The sequence below is a fragment of the Physeter macrocephalus genome, chromosome 1 (genome assembly GCF_002837175.3).
Source record: "Physeter macrocephalus isolate SW-GA chromosome 1, ASM283717v5, whole genome shotgun sequence".
NCBI classification, from domain to species: Eukaryota; Metazoa; Chordata; class Mammalia; order Artiodactyla; family Physeteridae; genus Physeter; species Physeter macrocephalus.
The window spans coordinates 52741434-52752313 of NC_041214.2; the positions used below are offsets into that span (position 1 = coordinate 52741434).

At 34.4% G+C, this 10880-nt stretch overlaps 1 protein-coding gene and 1 non-coding gene across 8 annotated transcripts in view; one reads left to right on the forward strand and one right to left on the reverse strand.

Annotated features, from left to right (window-relative positions):
* RSRC1 (arginine and serine rich coiled-coil 1) overlaps window positions 1–10880 on the forward strand; it is a 440472-nt gene that overhangs the window by 34759 nt on the left and 394833 nt on the right. The window lies entirely within an intron of this gene.
* On the reverse strand, window positions 366–472 carry LOC112065053 (U6 spliceosomal RNA). The gene has a single exon (XR_002891810.1). It is a non-coding gene; the product is annotated as a U6 spliceosomal RNA (small nuclear RNA).

Here is a 10880-nt window from a genome sequence, read left to right on the forward strand (position 1 = left end):
CTGCCCTAAGAAAACATTGGTATGATTTATGTCAGAGAATGTTTTGCCTGTGCTCTTTTCTAGGAGTTTTATGGTATCATATCTTGTGTTTAAGCCTTGAAGCCATTTTGATTTTGTTTTTTTTGTGTGCATGGTGTCAGGGTGTGTTCTAACTTCATTGATTTACATGCAGCTGTCCAACTTTCCCAGCACTACTTGCTGAAGAGACTTTTTCCCATTTTATATTCTTGCCTCCGTTGTCGAAGATTAATTGACTGTAGGTGTGTGGGTTTATTTCTGGGCTCTCTATTCTGTTACATTGATCCGTATGCCTGTTTTTGTACCAATACCATACTACTTTGATTACTGTAGCTTTGTACTATTGTAAAAATATGGAACACTTCACAAATTTGCGTGTCATTCTTGTGCAGAGGCCATGCTAGTCTTCTCTGTATCATTCCAGTTTTAGTATATGTGCTGCCGAAGCAAGCACTGTATGAGTTTCTTATATACAGTTGACCCTTGAACGACAGCGGTTTGAACTGCAAGGGTCCACTTATACGTTAGTTTTTTCCAATACATATGTACTCCGGTACTACACTATTGAGTTTGGTTGAATCTATGGATGTGGATCTGGGGATGTGGAGGGTTAAAAGTTATGAGGATTTTTGACTGTGGCGGGGAGGGAGGAGTTGATACCCCAACCCCTGAGTTCTTCAAGAGTCATCTGTATTTTGGATATTAACTTGTTATTAGATATGTGATTTACACATATCTTCTCCCATTCAGTACATTGCCTTTTCATTTTATTGATAGTTTCCTTTGCTGTGCAGAAACCTTTTCATTTAATGTAGCCATATTTGTTGATTTTTGCTTTTGTTGTCTATTCCCAAAAATCATTGCCAAGACTTATGTCAAGGATATTTTCCCCTATGTTTTATTCTAGGAGTTTTGTGGTTTCAGGTCTTATGTTTAAGTCTTAAATCCATTTTGAGTTCATTTTTGTGTATGGTGTAAGATAGTGGCCCAGTTTCATTCTTTTACACATGACTATCCAGCTTTCTCAACATCATTTATTGAAGAGAGTATTCTTTCCTCATTGTTTAGTCTTGACTTCTTTGATGTAAATTAATTGATGATATGCACATGGGTTTATTTCTGAGCTCTCTAATCTGTTCCATTGATCTATGTGTCTGTTTTTATGCCGAAACCATATTGTTTTGAATGCTTTGTAATATAGATTGAAATCAGGAAGCATGATTCCTCCAGCTTTTTCTTTTTTCTCAAGATTGTTTTGGCTATTTGGTGTCTTTTGTGGTCCATACAAATTTTAGGAGTGTTTGTTCTAATTCTGTGAAAATGCCATTGGAATTTTAATAGAGATTGCATTGACTATGTATATTATTTTTGGTAGTATGGATTATGTTAATTTTATACCCTGATGCCTTACTCAATTCTGTTATTGCTTGAGTTAGTTTTAGCATTGATTCTCTAGGGTTTATCAGATACACTATCATGTTGTCTGCAAATAGAAATAGTTTTACTTCTTTTCCAGTTTTTTTTCTTCCATTTGCTTTCTCTCATCTAATTGCATTGGCTTTTACTTCCAATAAAATATTGAATACCAGTGGAGGTGATATACATCCTTGTCTTTTTCCTGATTTTAGTGTAAAAGCTCCTAGTGTTTCCTTATAAAGAAATATACTGGCTCTGGGGCTAAAGTGTATATATTTTGTCATGTTAAGAGAGGATCTATCACTTTGTTTTTGTTTTTTTCCCGGAATGGATATTGAATTTTGTTGAAGGTTTTTTCATCATCTGTGGATAGAATCAAGTTTTGTTTTGTTTTTTTCCCTTAGATCTATTAAGGAACTAATCTTGCTTTTCTGGAATAAATCTCCATTGGTCTTGTGTAGTATTTTCTTTTTTTGTTTTGTTTTGTTTTGTTTTGTTTTGCGGTACGCGGGCCTCTCTCTGCTGTGGCCTCTCCCGTTGCAGAGCACAGGCCCCGGACACGCAGGCCCAGCGGCCATGGCTCACGGGCCCAACCGCTCTGCGGCATGTGGGATCTTCCCGGACCGGGGCGCGAACCCGTGTCCCCTGCATCAGCAGGCGGACTCTCAACCACTGCGCCACCAGGGAAGCCCGAGTATTTTTTTGATGTGGGATTCTGTTCACTAATTTTTAAGTTTAGTACTTCTATAGTCATACGTGATGTTGGTTTTTTTTTTACATCGTGTTTATCAGTTATTCTCTTAACATTATTCTTGCTTCATACAAAGATTTGGTAAGTTTTCCTTCATTTTTAATGCTCTGGAACTATTTGTGGAGCATTGGGATTGTCTGGTATTCAGAGTTTTGGTAGATTTGTGAAACCATCTGGGCCTGGTGCTTTTTTGTTGAATGGTGCATTGATAACTTTATTTTTTCAACAGAAAATGGTCAATTTAAACTTTATATTTCTCATAGATTTAATTTTGGTAAACTATTTTTCTAGTATATTACTTATTTAATCTATATTTTGAAATTTATTTGCCTAGAAGTCGGCAAAGTAGTTTCTTATGATTTAAACTTTTTTTCTTCTGTTTCAATGCTTATTTTCCTCTTGTCATTTATTATGTTGTTTATCTATGCTTTCTCCTTTGCTTTATTAAGTTGGATGGTTGATTATCTATTTTTTTAATTTAAAATAAATCATTTTGACTTATTATTTAGATCTTTTTCTCCATTTTCTACCTTGTTAATTTCTGCTTTTATTTTTATTTTCTGCTTTGTGCTTTCTTTGGTTTACTTTGTTATGTTTTTTCAAGTGTTTTGAGCTGCTAATTTATTTATATTTGTATTTCATTTCTGTTGATAAGGGTGTTTAAGTGTATGGATGTTCTTTTAATCACTGCTTTAAATATATCCCATAGATATTTTTCAACATATTTTTATGGTTAATTTCAAGCATACAGCAAAATTGAGTTTTACAGTGAATACCCATATATCCACCACCTAGATATTACCATTACCATTTTATTTACTTTATCACATATCTATCCATTTATCTATTTCTCTCACTATCCATTAATTTATCCAAATTTTTTGATGCATTTCCAGTTTCAGGCATCAGTAGGCTTTCCCCTTAAATACTTCTGCATACTTATGAGTAAGTAGAGTTCAGTATTCCTTTATAAATTTTTCCATTAAAAAAAATTATTTATTTATTTTTGGCTGCATTGGGTCTTCGTTGCCGTGTGCAGGCTTTTCTGTAGTTGCAGTGAGCGGGGCTACTCGTTGAAGTGCGTGGACTTCTCATTGCGGTGGCTTCTCTTGTTGCGGAGCACAGGCTGTAGGTGCACAGGCTTCAGTATTTGTGGCTTGCGGGCTCTAGAGTGCAGGCTCAGTAGTTGTGGCACACGGGCTAGTTGCTCCACAGCATGTGGGATCTTCCCAGACCAAGGATCAAACCTGTGTCTCCTGCATTGGCAGGTGGATTCTTAACCACTGTGCCACCAGGGAAGTCCCTAAATTTTTCCTTTTGAAAACAAAACTTTGACATTTTTCTCTGAGGCAAAATTTATATACATTGAAATGCACAAATTCTAAGCATACACTTGCTGTGTTTTGATGCATGTATATACCTTCCAAAATATATTACCATTACCCCAGAAAATTCCCTTATAATTTTTGACAATTAATTCCTGCTTGCATTCTCCTTAGAGGTAACCACTGTGTTGACTTTTTTCTACCGTAGATGAGTTTTCATGAGTGTTAAAAATTTTTATTCCGCATGATACGTTTGAGATTCATTCATGTTGTTGTGTATGTCAGTAGTTCTTTCCTTTTTATTGTTGAATAGTATTGTATGGATATGTTACTTTTTTTCTAGAATCTTATGTATATATAATCACATAGTAGTGATATTTTACATAGTAGTGATATTTTACAAGTGGCTTCTTACAGTAAGCATAATGCTTTGATGTACGTATCATTACTTCATTCCTGTTTATTGCTAGTAGTGAACTATCACAGTTTATCTATTTTCTTGTTATGGACTCCTGGGCTATTTCTGGGTTGGGCTATTATGAATAAAGCTACTACAAACATTTCTTTTACAAGTCTTTTTTGTGGATATCTATATTCATTTCTCTTAAGTGAAAATCTAGTAATGGAACTTCTGAGTCATAGTGTAGGTGTCTGTTTTAGTTTTATAAGAAAAAAAATAGCCTTCCAAATGATTTTCTATGGCTGTATCATTTTATATTCCCACCAGAAATGTATATGAGTTCCAGTTACTTAGAAATTCACCCACACTTGGTGTGTTAGTCTTATTAATTTTAGCCCAAGTGGGGGGCTTGTAGTGCCATTTCATGGTTTTAATTTGCATTTATAATTTTAGCTTTTTTGTTTATATCTATGGTGCATTCAAATGATTTTTTTAATTGTAAAAAACACATAAATCATAATTTTAAACATTTTCAAGGTATATTTTAGTATTGTTATGTATATGCACACTGTTGTACAGAAGATTTCTAGAACTCTTTCATCTTCTGTGACAGAAACTCTAAACCCTTGGAACAACAACTCCCAGTTTCCCCCTCCTCCCCTGTCTTGGCAGTCACCATTCTACTGTGTTTCTATGAGTTTGATTGCATCAGACAACTCATGTATAAGTGGGATCATGCAGTGTTTGTCTTTTTTTATTTTCTTATTTCACTTAGCATAATGTACCAAGTTTCATCTATGTTGTAACACAGGACAGGATTCCCATCTTTTTCAAGGCTGAATAATATTCCAGTCTATGTATATACCACCTTTTCTTTATGTGTTTATCCATTGATGGACGCTTAGATTGTTTCCACATCTTAGATATAGTGAATAATGCTGCAGTGCAGATGGGTGTGCAAATATTTCTTCAATATCCTGCTTTCATTTCTTTTTGGTTATATATTCAGAAGTGGGATTGCTAAATCCCTATGGTAGTTCAATTTTTAATTTTTTGAGGAACCTCCATACTTTTTCCATAGCTGCTTGCACTATTTTACAATCTAACCAACAGTGCACAAGGGTTCCAATTTCTTCACATACTTGCCAACACTTAATTTTTCTTTTTTTTTGATAGTCACCATCCTAACAGGTATAATGTGGTATCTTTGTTTTTGATTTGCATTTTGCTGTTGATTTAGTAATGTTGAGAATCTTTTCATATTCCTGTCAGCCATTTACACATCTTCTTTGGAGAAATGTTTGAGTTTTTTTACCAATTTTTAATCTGGTTATTTGGTTTTCTGTTTATGAGTTGTAGGGATTTTAAAATATATTCTGTATATTAACACCTTACCTGAGCTATGGTTTGCAGATATTTTCTACCATTTGATAAATTGTCTTTTCACTCTGTTGATTGTTTCCTGTACAGAAGTTTTAAGGTTTGATGTAGTCCCATTTATCTAATTTTTCTTTTAAACCTGTGCTTTTGGTGTCATATGCAAGCAATAATTGACCGTTTCAATGTCACGATGCTTTTACCCTTTCTTGTAGGAGTTTTATAGTTTTAGGTATCATGCTTAGCTCTTTAATCCATTTCAGTTAATATTTATATATGGTGTTAAGAAAAGGGTCCACCTTCATTCTTTCGCATGTGAATATACAGTTTTCCCAACATTTGTTGAAAAGGCTCTCATTTCTCCATTGTGTAGTCTTGTCACCATGTCGAAGATCATTTTACCATATACACAAGGTTTATTTTGGGGCTCTCTTTTCTGTTCTATTTGTCTGTATGTCTGTCTGTATGCATATATCATACTTTGATTACTGTAGCTTTGTAATATATTTTGAAATCAGGAAGTATGAGGCCTCCAGTCTTGTTCCTTCTCAAGATTGTTTTGGCTACTTGGGTCCTTTGAGATTCCATATCAATTTCAGAGTTTTTGTTTTTTTCTGTTCCTGCAAAAAATTCCATTTGGGTTTTGATAGGAATTGCTTTGAATCTGTAGATAGCTTTGGTAGTATGGACTACTGCAAAGGTTTAACAGTATTAAGACTTCTGCTTCCTTGGTTAAGTTTATTCCTAAATTTTTTTTTTAATGTTACTGTAAGTGGGATTGTTTTCTTAATTTCCTTTTCAGATTGTTCATTGTTAGTATATAGAAATGCAAATTATTTTTGACTGTTGATTCTGAATTTATTAGTTCTAACATTGTGTGTCTGTGTGTAATCTTAGGATTTTCTACATATAAGATCATGTCATCTGTAAACAGAGATATCTTTCCAATTTGGATGCTGTTTATTTCTTTTTCATGTCTAATTGCTCCGGCTAAGAATTCTAGTACTGTGTTGAGTAGAAGTGGTGAGTGTGGGAATCCTTGTCTTGTTCCTGAATTTAGAGGAAAAACTTTCAGTTTTTCACTGTTGGGTATGATGTTATCCCTGGGTCTTTTATATATGACCTTTCTTATGTTGGGGTACTTTTCTTCTATTCCTAATTTGTTGACTGTTTTTATCATGAAAAGGTGTTGAACTTTATGAAATGATTTTTTTCTGCATCAACTGAGATGATCATGTGTTTTGGTTTTTTAAAATATTTATTTGGCTGTGTTGGGTCTTAGTTGTGGTACGCAGGATCTTTTGTTGTAGCGCGTGGGCTTCTCTCTAGTTGTGGTCTGCAGGCTCCAGGGTGCATGCGCTCAATAGTTGTGGTGCACGGGCTCTCTAGTTGTGGCGTGTGGGCTCTCTAGCTGTGGCACGTGGGCTCCAGAGCACGTGAACTCAGTACTTGCGGTGCGCAGGATCTCTAGTTGTGGCCCACGGGCTCTAGAACGTGTGGGCTTAGTTGCCCTGAGGCATGTAGAATCTTAGTTCCCCGACCAGGGATCAAACCCATGTTGCCTGCATTGGAAGGCGGATTCTTAACCACTGGGCCACCAGGGAAGTTCCAATCATGTCTTTTTTTTGTTCTCCATTCTGTTAATGTGGTATATTACATTTATTGATTTTTGTATATTTAATGTTCTTTTCATTCAAGGGATAAATCCCATTTGGTTATGCTGTAAAGTGTTTTCATGTGGTGCTGAATTTGGTTTGGTAGTGTTTTGTTGATCTTTTTGCATCAATGTTACTCATGGATATTCATCTGTAGTTTTATTTTCTTGTGGTATGTTTGTATGTCTTCGGTATCAGGGTAATAATGATGGCTTATAACATGAGTTTGGAAGTGTTCCCTCCTCTTCAATTTTGAGAGGGATGGCATTGTTATTTAAATGTTTGGTAGAATTCTCCAGTGAAGCTATCTGGTCCTGAGCTTTTATTTGTTGGGAGGTTTTTTATTGCTGATTCATTCTCCTTGCTTGTTCAGGTTTCTTATTTCCTTATGATTTAGTCTTAATAAATTATATATTTTTAGAAATTTATTCATTTTTTCCTGTTATTTAATTTGTTGCTATATAATTGTTCATAGTAGTTTCATAATCCTTTTTATTTCTTTTATTATATTTTGTTCCTTTTCTAGTTCTTCGAGTTGTAAAGGTAGGTTGTTGGTTTGAGACTTCTGGCCTTTTTTAAACATAGGCATTTCCTGCTATAAACTACCCTGTTAGGACAGCTTTTGTTGCAACCCATAAGTTTTGGTATGTTGTGTTTTCATTTTCATTTTTCTCAAGATATTTTCTAATTGCCCTTGTGATTTCTTTTTTTTTTTTTTTTTTTTTTTTTTGTGGTACATGGGCCTCTCACTGTTGTGGCCTCTCCCGTTGCGGAGCACAGGCTCCGGACGTGCAGGCTCAGCGGCCATGGCTCACAGGCCCAGCCGCTCCGCAGCATGTGGGATCTTCCTGGACCAGGGCACACGAACCCGTGTCCCCTGCATCAGCAGGCGGAATCCCAACCACTGTGCCACCAGGGAAACCCTGATTTCTTTTTTGACCCATTGGTTTTTTTTTTAAGAGTATGTTGTTTAATTTTTACATTTTTATGAATTTCCCAGTTTTTCTGCTGCTGTTGTTTCATTCAAGTTTCTTTTTATTGTGGTCAGAAACGATACTTTGTATAATTTCAGTCTTTTTAAATTTGTTAAGAGTTATTGTGACCTAACACGTGATCTGTCCTTCAGGAATGTTCCATGTACAGTTGTGAAGAATGTGTATTCTGTTGCTGTTGGGTGGAGTGTTTTGTATATGTCTGTGAGGTGCAGTTGATCTACCGTGTTGTTCAAGTCCTCTGTTTGCTTATAGATATCTTCTGTCTGGTTGTTCTATCCATATGGAAAGTGGGTTATTGAAATCTATTCTTATTGTGTTACTCTCTTATTTTTCCTTCAATTCTGTCATTGTTTCATATATTTGAGTATTCTGTTATTAAGTATATATATATTCATAACTGTTATATCTCCCTAGTGAATTGACCGTTTTATTATTGCATAATATCTTTTTTCCAGGTTTTGGCAGTTATGAATAAAGCTGTTTTAAACATCTGTGTGGAGATTTTTGTGCAGACATGTTTTCAACTCTTTTGGGTAAATACTAAGGGGTGGAATTGCTGGATCAAATGGTAAAAGTATATTTAGCTTTCTAAGAAACTGCCAGACTGACTTCTGAAGTGGCTGTACCATTTTGCATTCCCAACAGTAAATGAGAGTTCCTATTGCTCCACATCCTTAACAGCATTTGGTATTGCCAGTTTTCCAGGTTTGGGCCATTTGAATAGGTTTTTAGTGGTATCTCATTGTTATTTTAATTTGTATTTCCCTGATGGCATATGATGTGGAACATCTTTTCATATGCTTATTTGCCATCTTTTGTGTGTTGTCTCTTAAGGGCCATATTGTAGTTGGGCTGCTCGTTTTCTTATTTTTGATTTTTGAGTGTTCTTTGAATATTTTAGGTAACAGTCCTTTATCAGATGTGTTTTTCTGCAAATATTTTCTCCCAATGTGTGGCTTGTTGTTTTATTCTCTGATGTTATCCTTTGCAGAGTAGATTTTTTTTTTTAATCATACTGATATTTTTAAGGGAAAAGTATGTGGTATTTTCAAACTACATTTTGAAAAAATTTCAAAATCCTTAAATCATTTGAAATATTTTCATTGTTCTTTAAAAATATTTTTTTTTCTTGTCATAGTTTTAAGATCTATTTTCTTTGCAACTTTTCAAATATGCAATACAGATTATTCATTTTGGTCACCATGCTGCACATTACATCACCATGTTTTAATTATCTTATTGCTGGAACTTTGTACCTATTGACCCCCTCCACCTACTTTTAAGAAGTTTTAAATTTTAATGATGTCCATCTTATCAATTATTTCTTTCATGGGTCGTGACTTTGATGATATATTTAAAAAGTATACATATCCAAGGTTATCTAGCTTTTCTTCTATGTTCTAGGTGTTCTGTAGTTTTATGTTTTAAACTTAGGTCTGTAATCCCTTTTGAGTTAATTTTTGTAAAAAGTATAAGGTCAATGATGAGGTTCATTTTTATACATGTGAATGTCCAGCTGTTCCAGCACCATTTGTTGAAATGAGTATCTTTGCTTCATTGTATTGCTTTTGCTCCTTTGTCAAAGATCAGCTGACTGTTTTTATGTGTGTCTATTTTGGGGCTCTTTGTTCTGTTCCATTGATTTATTTGTGTGTTCTTTTGCTGATACCATACTGTCTTGACTATAGTTTTCTAGGAAGTCTTGGAGTTGAGTAATGTCAGTCCTCCAACTTTATTGTTTTCTTTCAAATCGTGTTGGCTATTCTGGGTTTTTTGCCTATCCACATAAACTTTATAATCAATTTGTTGATATTCACAAAATAACTTGTGGGGATTTTGATTTGGATTGCATTGAATCTAGAGAGCAAGTTGGGAAGAATCATTGTCTTGACAGTATTGAGTCTTCAAATCTATGAACATGGAATATCTCTTTCTTTAGCTGTTTGAATTTGTTCATCAGAGTTTTGTGATTTTTCTCAAATAAATATTGTATATACTTTGTTAGATTTATACCTAAGTACTTCATTTTTTTTTGGTTTTTGGTGCTAATGTAAATGGTTTTGTTTTAAATTCCACTTGTTTATTGCTGGTGTATAGAAAACATTTTCTGATAATTTCAAATTTAAAGAAAACTGACAGGTGTAGTACAGAGAGCTCCTGTATACCCTTTATCTTCTTCAATTGTTGACATTTTGTTAAACAATTGCATCTTTATATAGTTTTATAGTTAGAATTGTTTTTATGCATTTGTCTGTTAAATTCTGTACCAGAATTAGAAGTGCTTTATCTATCACCATTACAATATCATAGTATTCTGTATTTGCTTATATATTTACTTTTGCCAGCTTTATATTTTTGTGTGTTTTTATCTTGCTGTCTTGTGATAAGCATTTTAATTTGGAGGAATCCCTTGCAGGTCCAGTGATGATGAATTCCCTCAGCTTATATTAATCTGGGAAAATAATTCTCATTCAATTTTGAAGGATTATTTTGCTGGTTATAGTATCCTTGGTTGGTAGTTTTTTCTTGTAGCACTTTGAATATATCATCCCACTCCCCTATGGCTTGTAACGTTTCTTCTGAGAAATCCACTGGTAATCTTATGGAAGCTCCCTTATACATGATGAGTTGATTTTCTCTTCTTGCTTTCAAGGTTCTTTCTTTGTCTATGACTTTTGACAGTTTATTTAAAATCGGTCTTGGTGTGGGGCTCTTTGAGTTCATCCTCATTGGAAACTTTTGACTTCTTGAATTTGGATATTCATTTTCTTCCTCATATTTGGGAAATTTTCATCCATTCTTCAAATAAGTTCTCTGTCCCTTTCTTCTCATTCTGGAACTTTCATAATTCATATATTGCTTGTCTTGTTTGTGTCCCATAATTTCGTTAGGTTTTTTTTTCTCTTTTCTCCATGGTTTTTTTTTTTTTTTTGCGGTACACGG